Below are 16,725 nucleotides of genomic sequence, written 5' to 3'. Positions count from 1 at the left end.
CTTATTTGATGTATAGAGATTATATAGTTTTTCGCTATCTGCTTTTGGAAATGGATTTACAAGTGTTTGCAAAACACTTTGGCCCCGATTCCGATCCCGTCCGGAAAGCCCTCTGTAAGGCTCGGATCCGGAGGGCTTTCCGGACCAAACGTGCTCCGGGCATCCAAACGAGTGAGTATGATGTGTCCTTAAGCATACAGACTCGATTCGCTCGGACTTCCATTGAAGTCTATGGGAGCCTGCATACAGACACGTACACAGGCTCCTATTGCAGGAAATGGGTTGGTGGAGAAAAGCATACACCCATGGTTCCCGCCACACTGTGTATGCTTGGATTAGGGGGACCCATAGGCACCCTCTGTGACCGATTCGGAGGGCCCCGGGTGAATGGGGGCCTGCTACACCCCTTCCTGAAGTTTGCTTCCCAGAGCTTTTTCGAGTCAGAGGCTTTGACTGGATCCGGCTGATGGACATGTGCATCGTACTTGGTCGCTCGGATATCGGACCCATTGCGCTGCATGAGTTGACCATGTAGTAGTCGTCCGGAGGGCTTAGATGACGGGTACGAGTCGCTCAGAGCGTGAGGCAATATTCATTACGTACTTGCTTGCACGTACAGCTGTACGAGTCATTCGGAAATTGGGGCTATGAATCGGACTCGCTCGCTACAGATCCCGTTCGGAGCCTTTCCAAGCGCGATCGGAATCGGGCCCTTTGTGTTAGATCTGATATCCTTGGCATGGTATTTGACCAGACATTTTGCTTTCACACCCAGATTTTTGCTGAACTCGTTTTTGTTGGCATTATGACTCTATGCACATTCCCAAGGTAACCAGAAGCAAAGAGCTTGTGCTTTCTCATTTAAATATGTTAGGAAAGCCATACAAAAAATTGCCACTTTTATTTTACTTATACGTCCTTAGTAAATGGTACTAATTGTACCCATGAATTGTAAATTAAAAGCTACTCGTGGCTTCAGCATTTATTGTACCACCCAGTAAATGTGGCACTGTAAAAATTGTCTCAGGTCTGCTACTACAGCCTGTAAGAAAGTTTTAAACTACAATTTTAACCTAACCAAATAAAAATTTTGACAGGCTTAAACCATCCTTTTTATTACTTATAAATCACCCCTAAGGTAGGTTCTAACAATACCCAGGGCAGGGTGCATGTATTTTAAAAAGTATTACATGTGGTTTTAAGTTTTGCATGTCCTGGCAGTGAAAAATTCCTAAAGTCATTTTCTCTGCTGTAAGGCTGTCTTTCCCATGGACTAATGCTGGGCCACCTTGTTACACTTAATAAGTAATGACTTAATTTTGGGACTAGATAGAGAAGTTTATATGTGTGTACATTTCACATTTGGATTTTGTGAAACAAGTGATTTATGTGTTTTCTGTTAACTGTAGTTAGAATTTGTGTATCTTAAAATAGACATTACTGTCTCTCTTCCAATTCTATTTTCCGCTCTATATTTTCAGTGCCACACTATCAGTTGATTTCTCTCCACCTTTCTGTTCAGTATTCTTTTTCCACGTTCATCATCTTAAATCCCTTTACAAGCACAAAAAACTCCAATAATCATGATTGGTCGTAAAATATCATTACGACTACCAAGTCAACTAAGCCATTTGCCCACAGAAGAAAATCCTTTCCAATTACTTCCCAACCATTGGCCTCTACCACCTCTTTCAAGTCTTTGGATAGACTTGGAAAGTTTTTCACATACTTGTTGATCTCCTTGCTTTTATCTGATATGTAAGTTCAGCATTATTGGACACGTATCAGTTTACAAATTCTGCTCTCTTTTGTGAGCCGAACAAATATCTCAAGCTAATCTATTTTGAAGAACTATGGCTCTCATTGCTATCAATTCTGAATTAATAGCACTAATGAACCAATAGTATCAGGTGCCAGCCTCTCAACCAGAGGTGACAACTTCCAAATTTTCAAATCACACCTACAAAAGGTATAAAAGTACCAAAAATACTTCCCATAGATTGTGATACACTGCAAACAGATCTCCCACGAGTGGCTGTACTTTTCTCTTCTAATTCCTAACATGTTACAATTTTGAAAACTATAAGCCCATATAACAACTACCCACCCAATAAGAAGGCAACTGAAACTAAGCATTGGTCCCACATATATAATACACTCCAGGAATCAGAAAATCTTGACCAGCGAAAATATATTAATTTAGAACCTCTATACCTTGTACACACATATTCCATCCTACCTCTAGTGCATTATTAACCCTTTGTTTCATCTCATAAAACATAACTTCCCTTCCTATTCCATATTCAGACTCAATCTAGGATGTATTCCTGCCTCTGTTAGTTACTATTCTTCCTTTTCCCAATTAGTAATCTTAATATTCTCTGAATCCTTTTCAATGTGTTCCTTTCGGTCCTCTAATTCTTCCATAATATCCTTTTCATCCCTGTTCATCTTAAAAGTAAGATTCCCTTTGTTATAAGATAGAGGTGTATCACCACCCAAAAAATATCCCAGTTCCTTTTCAGACCTAACTGCATAACATTAATTCAGCCCTCTAAACATAGGTACCTTTTGTATCAGTTTGTCAGAATTCGAAAAAATGAAAAGCAAGACTGACTTGTACATAAAATAAACTAGTGATAATGCTAGAAGATATGGAATAAATTAGTGGAAGATGGTGGTAGTTCATTTCATCAACACCAGATGTTGGCGAACAATGCAAGCATCACACACTTTACAATCTATTAGTTGTGAATGACCATGCAACAACTTGAAGAAAACGTTATTTGAAAAATTATCTTCATATCCTTTCTTACGGAGAGGCTCTAAATTAAACTTGTGCTGCTCAGCTACATCATCTACAGGGATGAGATAGATTTAGCTTCAGGAATCACTGGCTCTGCGGTGGAGCCGAAACATTTTTCTAAGAATATCATTAGAACAACAGAAGCTATAGATGCAATGATGACTATTGCTCTTCATTGGTTTCAAGAAAGGTTCACCATGATTTTGTGTGAAATTAAAAGGAAAAATGCAAGACTCAAAAATAGCACACAATTAACACTTCTGTTGTCTCAAATTTTGGAAATCTGTATACTGTTGTAATGAATATCAAGTTCAGCTGCTTTAAAGTCAATCCCTTTTCCTATGTCAATCTTCTTCTAAAATTACATTCCTACTCGTCTACTAGAGGCTTGGCTCTAAAGGTCATTACAGAGATTCAGTTCAAAGCTCATTCAGTCAAAAGTCTCTGCTGAGTTTAGTTCAGTCAAAATCTAAATTCGATCCAAGTCAAAATGTTGCAGCTTTGATCATTGAGGTTTCTCAAAAACAGTCTATTAGTCATCAATCTTATGTATTCTCACATCAGCTTCAATTTAAGCAAAGTATGTCCATTCAGGAGCTGGGTACCTTCAACTAAACGCCCATATTCTCTTCGATCTCCTGACTGTTCAATTTCACTATCACTTTGTCTACTGGTCTCTGTCTCCTCATTGATGTCATCTGGAGTTTGTTCTTCAGACACAGAAACTCTCCCTCTTTCTCAACTCTTTGGCCACCATTTGTTTCTTGGCCCGCCTCAGATCATACAGCTTTTCCCGTTCCCACGCTCGGTGTCTATGCTTACAACTTCTTTAGTCTGGGTCACTTTAGCTATTCATGGGACATTCACCACAGGCTGTATTTGTGTCTCAAATTGACTTTGAAACACTTTACATACTCCCTCTGAGCTCTCTGGTTGTACCAGATTTGTCCTTTGCAACTCAGTAGTGAATTTCACCACTTCTTCTCCAGCTTGTCTCACTCTCCAAGTGTATGATGCAGGAATTCAGTTTTGAACACCTCCACATTTAACAGCAGTGTTTGTAGCCATAATGACCTGATAAGGGCAATGCCATCTGGTATCTAGGCATGACATTTTCGCGTGCTTCTTTGCCAAGACCCAGCCACCAGAACTGAGGTCATGGCTCTGCTCTTGACTTGGGAGGGGAGATGCAAATTCAACCTGCTGAGAGAGAAAACCCATCATATCAGCTAGGCCTTCCTAGAAGCCAAGAATCATTTTGCTTGTAATATGTACAAGTGTAGTTGCAGGCACAGCAGGAAGTCTTATGAGAATTATTGTGGGGAATAGCCTCTCCCCTGATCCAGAATGCTTCTCCGATTCATCAGTTCCAATGGATCGTCAGGCCATTTCAGAGACGTGGAAGCATACACTTTTGCAGGAAAAAGACTTTAGCATCCCTTTAACCTCTTCCACAATGCCTGAAGCCTCAGGTCTGTTACTACAGTGGAACTTTTGATCTACCTGCCATGCACACAAAAGTTTCATCACCTCATTCTTGACAAGAGGAGTGTGTATGGTGTATGGTCTTAGACGCTTCTTATGATATTTTACTCATCCCTGTAAACTAACAGTTGAGAAAGATAGGCTCTAATACGATCGAGCCGAGGGTATCAATGCCTCTTAAGTTTACTGATAGGCACCCAGTAGGCATACAATGGAGGTGTGGCCTGTGGTTTTACACATCAGAGGTACGAGCAAATCTCAGTGGTCGGTTACCTACTGATGGTGCAATACTCCTGGACATTCCTATGCTAATGGAGTGCTGAGGAGGTGTGTTGTTTTTGCTCTAGAAAGGCTACTTATGGAGCAAATATGATGTGTTACAATGCATATTGATAGGCAGCAGGGTGCCTATGAAAGTACATTATATAAGCTTGTGCACAATTTCTCTTCTTTCAGACAAAAAACTTTTTACTAAGGAACAAGGGACATACTTACGTTTGAAGTACCCGGTGACCTTGTTGATACCGGAGCGGCGGGTATGACTAACTTGGCTGTCTCCTGGTAATACTCCCCACACATTATCATACTTACATTCCCCATGTTTTTTGCCACCCCAGGGTCTATATGTTTTTAATTGTATCTCCTTACCTGTTCTCTCCTGGCAGTACGTTACAGAACTAGTGTCCAAAAAGTGAAGTGGCAGCATTTGAGTGCAGCCCTGATGAAACTGCTTAACGCAATATAGCAGTGAAACATGTCGGCACTGGCAGTAGGTAATGGTACGCATGATTAGCTACCAGCCTTTTTAATATAAACAGCACACTATCACCGCCCTATGAATAAAATTGGTTAAGGGACTGGTGTGCTGTGTGTTTTTAGGCACTCAGTTATATTTGTGTGTGTTTGTCACCAGCAGATTTTTCTGCACTTCACTATTTGTCACATTGTATGTTGTTTGTTTTGGACACTTCTTTTCTTTCTTCTTATTTCTTTTGAGAAGCAAGTGACTACCGATGATGAGACAGGGGCCTGTCTGGAAATTGCATACCAGTTACCCCAATGGTGGTGTTTCCGTGAGGGCTCATTTGCTTCTCGCACATTTTTTCCTCTACTAAGAGTGTAGTTCAATATTTGGTGTGGACTTGTGTGACCAACTTCGTTTTTGGTTCACTATTTGTTGGTGTTCTGTGGTGTTGTCCGGGAGAACAGGCCTTTTAACGTGGGCGGAGTACAGTGCATTACCTCCTTATAACGTGTATAAGAGAGTAGTGGGGAGCAGGACAATTGGACCCCCCCTTCTTTTGAGTCACTGATGTATTTGTACGCCATTGGATTGGGTCTTTATTTGTATTGTAGATTTTGAGTGGAGGGCGACCCTTTCCGTATTCCCTCTGAGCTCCGAGGTATTGTTTGAATGTAATTCTAGGTGCGACAGGAGTTGCAACAACAGTAGCATTATTCGGGGAGATGTTTGGTGGAGCTGACACAGAAATTACCTGTTGTGCGGGAAGAGGAATGAGTGCTAACTGTAAATCTAGGAGTAGAGCAGGTGTCAATTGTGGCGGTGGAAGGGCAGCAGCTACTCCCCCATCGAGGAGTGCCATCATCAACAGGCACACTAGCACCTGTACCTGTTGGTGGTGGGATTTCCATAGATAGCCTGCTGAACTACGTTGTATGGGGAAGCTTGTGAAACCTCTAAATCACTCTTGCTCCCATCATCATTCTTCACTTCATCCTCTCCCCCCTCTAGTGTTTTCTTTCACCCAGTTTTTCCACTAGCTAAGACAGAATACTCATAACTCTCAATTAATCATATCTTTTCTCCATGCTTGCGGTTCTGCTTCCTACATTGCTTCCATAGAACTCTTAATTATCTTTTTGGCATTATTCTGACAAGTTTCCTTCTCTTTCACATGTGCTGAACACTGTATAGGCATTTATATAGCGCACTACTTACCCGTAGGGTCCCAAGGCGCTTCGACCGCTGCGAAACCCTTCCTGGCTTCCCTGAGAGATGATCCCTTAATGGGTATCTCCAGGGTGAGACCAGGCATCCCCGGCGGTCTGGTGGGGCCGTTAGTGAAGATGAGGCAAGCTAATGCCCAGAGTTGCCGAGTGTGATCGCTGATCAGAGTGGGCACCGAGGCGAGAGAAATATCGAGTCCGCTGACCCTGGTCCAGAAACCTGCCGCGCCGGGAATCGAACCCTGGTCCCGGGCCGTCCTCTGCTCTCGGGTCTGCCGCCTCTAACCAGTGAGCCACACTACTTCACAACACTCCCATGCATTCAAGGCTTTCTATTAGGCTGGTGTAGGTAGGGGCTTCATTTCATATAGCAGTCACCTCAAATTCACAATTATTCTCAGGTTGGAAGTACCATGTGGATGAAACTGCTGGGTATCCTTCAAAGTCAATCAACCAATCAGTAATCTTACTTCTCACCTGTGAGGGTCTCAAGGTGCTGAGTGGGGAGGATGGGTCTGTGGTTCAGTCAAAGAGTCAGGTCTTGAGGTCTTACCTCAATTGCAGCAGTGATATTATATCATTGTTTAAGCCAAAATACACATGTGTAACCTGAAATTGGTTGTCATGTAATGAGTAGGTGTGCCCTCAGGAGCTTTTTTCTCATCTTCACAGGCAGGTGTTCTCACATCATCACTAAATAAAGTCCTTAATTTCTTGAACAATTTCACACTTACTCTATCAATAACAGTATAAATTCAATGAACATTACATCAGCAAATCTCAAATCTACATGCAACAACACTGTCTTCCATTCTCAGCACGACATCACAAAATAGTCTACATTTAGCGCAGCACTCTTTAAAGTAATGACAAATTCCAGTGCGGCACACACACTGACCAATTAATACTAGCGCAGCACCTAATGGCACAACTCGCAGCACCTCACAGCATCTCTCACTCAACAGTGATCAGCTTTGCAACAGGAAATTATTGAAAAACACAAAAAAAACTCTTGTCTGTTCCACTATTAGCAAGTTCAAAGTACACAACCGCTTTGGAGGAATCAGGGAATAACACCAGGAGGGTGCTATAACACTCACAAAGTGAAATCTCAACCAGTTGGAAATCAGCCAGACCAGTTCGGTCTATTCCTCTGTGTAAAAGGATTAACCCAACACCAATCTCAATTAATAAAATCTCGGCATAAAAGTTAATAAGTTCTTATCTCAGTATGAGGCCTATAGTCCATCAAGGATTGACTCCAAAAACCTTAAAAGACAAGTTATGGGGGCGTGGCTTAACTGGCGATGCAGTGAGACGTGCTCTGGAGGAGCTCCCGCTGCTTGCCAACTTTTTAGGCCTTTAAAGCGGAGTCTCGGGGGCCCTACCTGCCATCCGAGGGGCACCCGAGCAGTGTGGATACCAGGGGAGCAGGCGACGTGGTGGTTCAGTCCCCGGAGAGCAGCTGTGAGTGACTGAGGAAGGCGATACGGGCGCCTACGAGGCCGCGTCCGCCATCTGGAGTCCTGTGGCCCGGGACCTTTATGACCGGATGAGAGGCGCTGCGGAATACCGGCTTGTGGGCTGGGTGCGACTGCCGGTGTGGCAGGAGGCGAGGTGCCCGAAGGAGACGGTGAGGAGGACCGGGGACGGCGGCCGCCGTCTTGTGCCGTTTAGTCTTCCCCGGAGTGCTGGAGGTGTCGGTCGGCGACTGGTGATTTCCTGCACATATGGTGGACCTGCTCTTCGCTAACCCTCTTCTGGAAGAACCTCTTGAGCCACATTAGGGGGGTTCTGGGGTTTCCTCTGCCTGAAGCCATTAGCACGATATTGCTGGGTATCAAACCTGTAGGTCTGAGGGCACTGACCCGGAGCGATTGGGCACTGGCGCTTCAGATGCTGGGGGCGGCTCGGCAGCTCATTGCTCTATACTGGAAGAAACCGGAGGCGCCGCCCATTGCTGCGTGGTTTGTGCGACTCTGGCATGTCATCTCAATGGAGCTTCTCACAGCTAGACTGCAGGCTCGCGACACATGCTTTAAGGCGGTGTGGCAACCCTTGGTAAAATATCTATGTACAATTGAGCAGGCGCGACACATGCCCCCTAAGCTCCGGGCCCTATGATTAGTGTAGGACGCTGTGGCCCCCCTGAGCCGGACAGGCTGCTGGCATAAGACGCCCTAGGGAGTAAGGTCCAGAATGCTGTGGGAGTTATGGACAGTGCGGATGCCCGATGCAATGCTTCTTTTTCTCCCCACCATGCCACATTTGACGCACCCTGGGGCTCTTCTATCTCCTAGTTTTCTTTCTATCCTCATTCTACTGTCTTCCATGATCTGCTATTCTTTTTCCGCTCTTCACTTGAAGTTCAGACCTCTTGGGTATCATATTTTTCACAGTTCTGGTTCCTGGTTACAATTGGTCCTATTGACCGGGCTATCCTAGGCAGTGACTGCTCGGTATACACTGGGGAATACAAGACGCGACCGGCCCTGAGGGGTTGTAGGCGGAACGCTGTGTATAGTGTTGCCATAATTATGGCCTGTCAATGTTGTTTATTGCATTTTTGTCCAAACGCGGCAGGCCCGGAGGGGGTTGTAGGCTTAACGCTGTGTACTAGTCACTCTTCAGCGTACTCCCTGTTCGGGGGTGAAATTAAAAAAAGATTTGAAACAAAAGACAAGTTACAACCTAATATATACAATGTTTATCCAGTGACCTTAGAATTCAACGAGTCCAATAGCCAAAACGTCAACTCTTGTGCAAGCGTTTTTCTCTTCATAAGCACAAGTGAAATGTGTAAGGCAGCATCACAATTCACTTGACAACACAGATCCCTCCTGGACTTACAATAGACACCACGCAGCCCAACACACTAACTCATCAAACCCACAAACATAACAACGCTCGAAAACAGTAAGAAGCATAACTCTATAACACTCCCACTCATTGGACACTGACACTGCAACTGCTCCTGCTCTCTAAAATCCACAACAGACATCTTGGGGAAGAGGACCGGGCTTGGGTGGATTTTGATAGATTTTGCTGCAAATTCTAACTAGCTACACCTCAGTGAGAGCCATTCTCTGATACTATCTGATTGCATGAGAGATCAGGATGGTGTTTGCACTGAGCAAACATAGAGTAAACTCACACTCTGCTATTTAACTGGGCTGTAACTTTGTCTCGAACTGAGGCTAAATTCACGAATTCAGAAATATATCAGTGACAGTGAGCATAATTGCCCGACAGGAATGACAGAGAAGGGTAAATTTGCAACCAGTCAAGAAAAGAATAAATGTACCTTCTCTAGAAGGTAAGTCTTTGAGCAAAAATATTAGGAGCCCCCATGTCTGGGGCAAAAGCAGGAGAACATCCACCTGCAAAGGCAGCAGGACCAGTTTTCTAACTAAATTGCATAGGTTCCCACTGAATAGGAGGCAATCAAGAATCAGTGTTCCCATTTTACTTGCTTTTGGGCTTTCTTCTCAATCATAATACAATACCAGATTCTTCCATTATCGCAGCCCTGACTATATCTCACAAATTAATATTCACCTCCTCTGCCTCCCATCCCATGCACGTACTGAGAATCATTTCCCAACCGATTAATTGCAACAAACATGGCCTTCACACAGTTGGCAAACAGAAATAATACATGTAATAGAAACTTGGTGACTCTTGTACCAGAAACAAAAAGAGATTTATGCAAAACAAGCAAAAATGCAACGTTATGTTTTCAAGATGGAGTCAGGCATGTAGGCCCAAGACAACTCATATCAATTTTAAGTTTCACATATTCCAAATATAGTCAATAGAAAACATACAAATCACTTGTTCCACCAAATCTAAGTGTAAAATAACATGTGTACACATATAAGTAATGGTTATGGGTGTTACAAGTTAGCAAGTGCTAATAAGTGATAGTAACACAGTGTCACCAATGTACACATAATCAGTAGCGTTAGATGAACTTTTGGCTATGTGAATGCATATGTTCCAACATTCAGTGATCAAAAAGAGGTAGAATTTTTTCAAATACTAAAACCACTCATTAGCATAATGTCAGCATTAGTGGAAATTATAGTACTTTACCTTTGAATAATGGAAGACATCACAAGAAATACCATTACCAACGATGGGATATGGAGCTGAGCAAAAGAAATAAAAGGATAGCTTCTAATCCAGATGATATTATGAAATGCCATCTTTTTCACTTGACCTCTCCTCTCTTCCATTCCTCTTTCCCTCGCTTCCTCTCCCTTTTCCCTAAATACTTTCCCTCATTCTCTTCATCTTTCTTGCTCCTTCGATATCGCCCTTCCTCTCTTGGTCTCTTTTTATTCGCACTTTCTTCTTGCCTTTCTAGTTGCTGATGTCTGTACTGTCCTACCAGCTCTGCTCTTTTGGTCTCTCACCCCTCATGCCTCTTTTTATCTTACTGTCTCTCAGTGCATATCTATCATTCTCTCCTCCTCCTCTCCTAATTTTTGTTTCTCCTTCTCTTTATCCTTCTGTCTTTTTTCCTGGCCCTTCTCCCCTTACCGAATCTCTCTCTGCCCAGTAATCTCATCTTCTGTTTGCCCACTCTTCCCTTCCTCTCAACTGCCCTCCTCTCTCAGGGGGTCTCACACTCATTTGCTTTCACTGTTCTTCTACCTTCCCTACCTCTTTCCTCCCCTCTTCAGTATCCTTCTCTCTCTCTGTCTCCCTTATTTTTTTCTCGCCCCCAAATGATCATATTTAACTCTTCACTGCTGACCTCCTCTTTCCTCTCCTCAAGAAAGGAATAAATGGAAGATGATTAGATGTCGCAACTGAAGTATTTATTCATCATAAAATTGCAGTGCTCAACAGCTCCATCACACCGGCACTGATGACAGCTTATACACAGTGCAGCGAGCAGGCTCCTATCACTGAACCCAGTATCATGCATTTATTTTAGCCGAGCCTGCGACAGTGCATGCTCTGCATGCGCTCTAGCTTGTGATACACTACTGTTAACAATAAAGGGCTCGAAGCCCCACCCATTGCTTACCATTTGTTGGCTTCAGTATCCCTCTTCTTTGCAGCTTTCTATTTTGCCAATGCAGGCCAAGCGTCACTTCTGTTCTTTTCTGCGGGGAACAGACCAAGCACAGATTGATTCAACTTAATCAGTGCCCATCTGCTGCTCTGATGTGAATGAAGTACTATTTCTTCTTTCCCGCACCCACTACAATGGCCCCTGGCCCCTGTTTGGTTTTCCCTCCCTCGTATTGTTTTCTCTATACCTCTCTAATCCCACTGTCCAAAATTGCTGCTTTCTTCACCTCCCTCTCATGTTGCTTCCCCCACACAATCTTTTGTAATCATATTGCACAGCATCATGGGCTTCTACGCACCATGGCTTAAAAAAATAGCTGTATGATGCGGTCAACACTGGCTGCATTATAGCAAATTTTTTCATGTCTTAAAAACATTGACAAAAGTCAATAGATCTTGCACAGGCAAGATCTATTGGCTTTGCTCATGATTGTTAACTTTAATTCTAGATCTTGACCATGAGTGAGGCAAATGATGTTCTGATGCTCCACAGAGATCACATTATTGACCCCTGTATGTACGGGCCCATTGGTTGAGGTTCCGGATGTCGCTGATATATACAAAGCCATGCATCAGCATGTATGTGCATGTCAGAGGAATGACATAGCAACATTTTTTCTGATTTATCGATCCAAGATGGTAGAGGCCACTTCAATTGGTAAATTGAAAGAAAAACATTTTTGTGCTAAAGCACTTTTTGTTATGCAGAGTGGCCTTGCAGCAAATGGAAGCTGCTGGGTATTCAACAAAAGGAAAATAAATAGCAAAAAGAGTAATGGACTGCGAGAAGGAGCAAGGGAAGAATAGGAGGGGTATTTGGGTATTCTGCAAGGGAGCAACTGATATGCATTATAGGGCATGATGGATTGGGCAGCAGGACAGCAGCAAATGGCACTTCAAAATGAATAAATAAAAAGCATTTTGTTTTGCCAACTAGAGGATTGGGTGAGGAGGCAGATGAAGGGAAAGCAATGGGCATGGGTATATGGAGAGAGGGATCAGCATATGATAGAGAGCAAGAAAACGCATGCACTCTCATGGAATGCTTAACCAGAAACAAAAAAGTAGTTGACAAGAAGTGAGCAGTGAAAGGATACAAATCAGTTACTGAAAAGCGCTTGGCCCCTCCCGCCCTCGGCTCTACAAAAACCCGAGCTGGTCACTTCACTGGCGATCAGATACTAGTGGGTGTCTTAGGCGCTAGCAGGACCAGGGCACACTATTTTTTTAAAATTTGCGCCGCATTGACACAGCAGGCAGCATAGTCGCCCTTACCTGCCGTATCTGCATTTCTGTATGTTTTTAACCTCTTTTGTTGTGCAGGTCCCGGGGCTGCTGACATTGGATCTTACTTCATTTAATCACCCCGCTTGCCCCCACCTTGCTGCTGAGTGCGCGCTGGGACCCTCCCTGGTCGCGCTGCACTCCAGTGCGGGACTTCTCTGCCCCACCTCCTGGCCCGCCCATTGCAGACGAGATTGGCTCTGCCTGGGTCGTGACCTAGTGTGCCTCCATCTTGGGTGAGGGAGCAGGCGAGCGGACTAGCGCTCGGCCCCTCCCGCCCTCGGCTCTACAAAAAGGTCCCCCCTCCCAGGGAGCGCAGCGGACGTGCGCAGCGGGCGCACTGTCTTCACGCCGAAGTCGCGCCTAAGTCCAGCCCGTCTGCGCCCCTCCGCGGCCGGACGGGCCCAGGGGCCAGGGATGCTGTTTCTGCAATTTCTTACACCTCCTCTGCTCTTAAGAGCCTACAATCTCTCCCATGTTTTCTACCGCCTGCTATCAGGGCTCGCATTTCCACACTCGGAATCGCGGGGAATATCCCTCTCCATCCGGGGTCGGATTCGCCACATGCTCTACCAGCCCCTATCGAGTCACACATCCGAATACTATACCTAAAAACCCGCTCTCTTGTTAGACACCAAACCGACATCTTTCTCTTACTCATGGCCGAGAGCCCAGACGTTCTTTTACTATCAGAAACATGGCTCACCGACGACTCCCTCCCTGACATCCTGGCGGCATTACCCCCAGATTACTATCTGCTGAATGCCAATCGCCCTGGGGGCCGCTCCGGTGGTGGGATGGCAGTGGTAATACGCAGGAATTTAAAAATAATAGCCACTGCTTCCATGATTCTCCCTGAAGTGGATAACTTGGTTCTTAGCCTGGGAACTGAGGTGGGTGCAGTCACTTTTATAATACTTTACCGCCCCCCTCACCCTATGCCCTCTTTCCCCTCATCCTTCACTGAACAGCTTGCCAATCTCACCACATCCTCCCCTCGTGTCGCCATTTTTTGCGATTTTAACTATTGGTTCCAACACAAGGATGCCGGGCCTCACGCCATTGAGCTATTCGAAGCCCTCTCGAGCTTAAATTTCACACAACTTGTCAAGCCTCCCACCCACAGTGGTGGCCACATTCTCGACCACATCTGGGTTCATGGGGTTAAGTCTTCTTGCCCGCTGATCACACCTTGTGTGTGGTCTGACCATTCCCTGATTGAGACTATAATCTCTGTTGATGGTCATATCAGGGTCCCCCCACGGGAGGGCGGTGCCGCCCGCAAGTGAAGGGCCGCTGACTCTTCTAAATTGCTCTCCCACCTGTCACAGACCCGTCCCTCCCTCCCTAACGATATCTGCATCAATGAGCTAGACGGCAACATCTCCCACTGGCTCACGTCAGGCAGCGATATCTTTGCCCCATTAACCAAGTTTCCCCGCTCTCGGCATAGTAACTCCCATAAATGGTTTGACTCCCAACTAAAAACCCAACATTTGGAGCTACGCCAATTGGAGCGCAAGTGGAGGAGAGACTACTGTCCTACAAGCAGAGACACTTATGTGGCCGCTCGTAATAAATACAAAAAAGCCATCATTGCGGCCAAAACAGCATATGCCTCCAAGAGAATCCTATCAGCCCCCTGTAAATCGAAGGAGATTTTTAAAGTCCTCGACGAATTTACTTCTGACTCCAGGACGCTCCCGACCCAGGCTCCTACGCAGGAATCATGCAATGCTCTCAGCACGTTTTTCTTAGAGAAAATTGTTATGATTAAGGACACTATCCCGGTCACCTTTCCTGGCACTGATTCTGTTTGTCCGCCTCATAATGCACTCTCCCTTACACATTTCCCCTCTCTTGATCCTGAATCCTTGGCCACACTGGCCGTTCGTGTCAAGTCTGGCTCACCGAACGACTGTTGTCCACCATCCATACTACGGGACATCTGCCTTACTTTACCTGACTGTATTCTCCCTCTGTTGAATTCTTCCCTCTCTTCTGGCACGGTGCCCAGCTCTTTTAAGGAGGCCATCCTGGTGCCTCTACTGAAGAAGCCTGGAGCCGACCCCGCAGTCCTGGCGAACTACCGGCCTATCTCCCTTCTGCCCTATTTCTCTAAAATTCTGGAAGCCCAGAGTTCATCGAGAGCTCCAACTTTCTCGAAGCCAACCAGGCCGGTTTCAGACCCGGTCACTCCACGGAGGCAGTGATCTTGGCCGTGTTGGATGCTCTGAGAGACGGCGCTGACAGGGGTACCCCCCAGGCCCTGGTTCTCTTAGATCTGTCGGCCGCCTTCGACACGGTGGACCATAACATCCTCCTCCACCGTGTCGAGCAAGCCGGCATCCAGGGCCTGGCGCTGGCATGGGTCGAATCCTTTCTGACCGGGAGGTCTCAGACAGTCAGCTTGGGTACCTTCAGGGCACCTAGGGAGCGTTCACTCTGCGGGGTCCCCCAGGGCTCCTCCTTATCCCCTCTTCTCTTCAATCTGTATCTCCGACCCCTTCTCTTTTCTCTGAGGCAGTGGGACGTCACCGTCTTTAACTACGCTGACAACCTGCAACTCATCTTTCCTCTTAACTCTTCTTCTGCTATTTCTAATTTTCAGGCGGTCATGTCCCACATTCTCCAGTGGATGAGCCAGAATCAACTCAAATTGAACCCCGGGAAGACGGAGCGCCTTCTCTCTGGCAAGAGCTCTACCCACTGGGGTCCGCACTTCTGGCGGGCAGAGCTTGGCCCTCCCCCCACCCCTGTGGCCTCTGTGAAGAGCCTCGGGGTCACCATTGACTCCGAGCTATCCCTTAAGCCCCAGATAGGGATGGTGGTGTCTTCCTGCATGTATCAGCTGCGCAGGATCAGGAAGGTGGCCTGTCTCCTGACTCCCGAAGCCCTGATTCAAGGCATCATGGCTCTCGTCCTCTCCCGCTTGGATTTCTCGAACTCTCTCTATCACGGTCTGCCTAAGGCCCTTCTCTTTAGATCTCTTTAGATTACAGATCGTTCAGAACCAAGCGGCGAGATTGGCCTTCGGGATCCCAAAATGGCAATCCGTTAAACCTCCCTCTTCTTACCAAATTGCATTGGCTTCCTGTCACTTCGAGGGTAGCCTTCAAGATCGGCTGCCTCACCTTCAAATCTTTAACCGGTCCCTGCCCGGTCCCTGCCCTGCCTTCCTGAAATCCCTCATCAGTCCCTACTGCCCTTCACGTAACCTCAGATCTTCGCACCTCCACCTCCTGGTTGTTCCCTCTATTAAACTCTGCAGAATCGGAGGCCGGAGATTCGCACATTTGGCCCCTAAATTCTGGAACTCTCTTCCTCCCCTGCTTAAATCCTCCAATTCGCTCATTCAATTTCGCAAATCTTTAAAAACATGGCTCTTCCCACAATCTGGCTAATCTCCCTTGCCTCCCTCAGCACCAGATCAGCGCCAGGAAACCCACGGTGACAGTGCGCTTTATAAGCTTACATAAACATAACATAACATAACATAACAAAGGATAGTAAGGAGGCTGTGTTCACGGTAGGGATTAACAAGGTTTTCAAGCCATCGAATAAAAAGCAAGCAATTAAGAGTGATAATCATGCCATCCAATGGTAAGTAATGGCCAGGCTCTAAAACCACTGTAAGTTTTTGGTAATCCAACAAAAGTTATTTCTTAACCAAAGAGCTTGTATTATCTAGTAGGCAAGACCTTAAATGATACTGGAATGTTATGTGAAAACGATAGATGGTAGTGATTGCTTAAAAGCGGTAGTATACCACCTAAACCGGTAGGGTGGGTAAGTGTAAGACTGGGGATCCCAGGCAGGTTATGTTTGTGCAGGTATTGGAATTATTGGTTGTATGAAAGCACTACTCTCCTGCTAATTTTACCAGGTAAATTCAGAAGGATGAAACCAGTTGATATTACCCAGGTAAAAATACCTGGTAAATTACTATCCATGCCTAAGTTGATGCAGAACATAGCAGTTCCCAATGTAATTCCTCTTTTCCATAGGCAAATGTAGGCCCTTTGTTTTACATTAGTGTTCTTAAGCAAAAGATTGTCCTAGAATTGCAAAGTGCAGTAATGCTATGTCAAGTATGC

At 45.4% G+C, this 16,725-nt stretch overlaps 1 protein-coding gene across 1 annotated transcript in view; it reads left to right on the top strand.

Annotated features, from left to right (window-relative positions):
• The window catches only part of ARHGEF33 (Rho guanine nucleotide exchange factor 33), a 371,211-nt gene that overhangs the window by 309,912 nt on the left and 44,574 nt on the right, over positions 1-16,725 (top strand). The gene's annotated exons all lie outside the window — the stretch shown is intronic.

This window comes from Lissotriton vulgaris, chromosome 6 (assembly GCF_964263255.1).
Source record: "Lissotriton vulgaris chromosome 6, aLisVul1.2, whole genome shotgun sequence".
Taxonomy (NCBI): domain Eukaryota; kingdom Metazoa; phylum Chordata; class Amphibia; order Caudata; family Salamandridae; genus Lissotriton; species Lissotriton vulgaris.
This window is presented reverse-complemented; position numbering and strand designations above follow the sequence as displayed.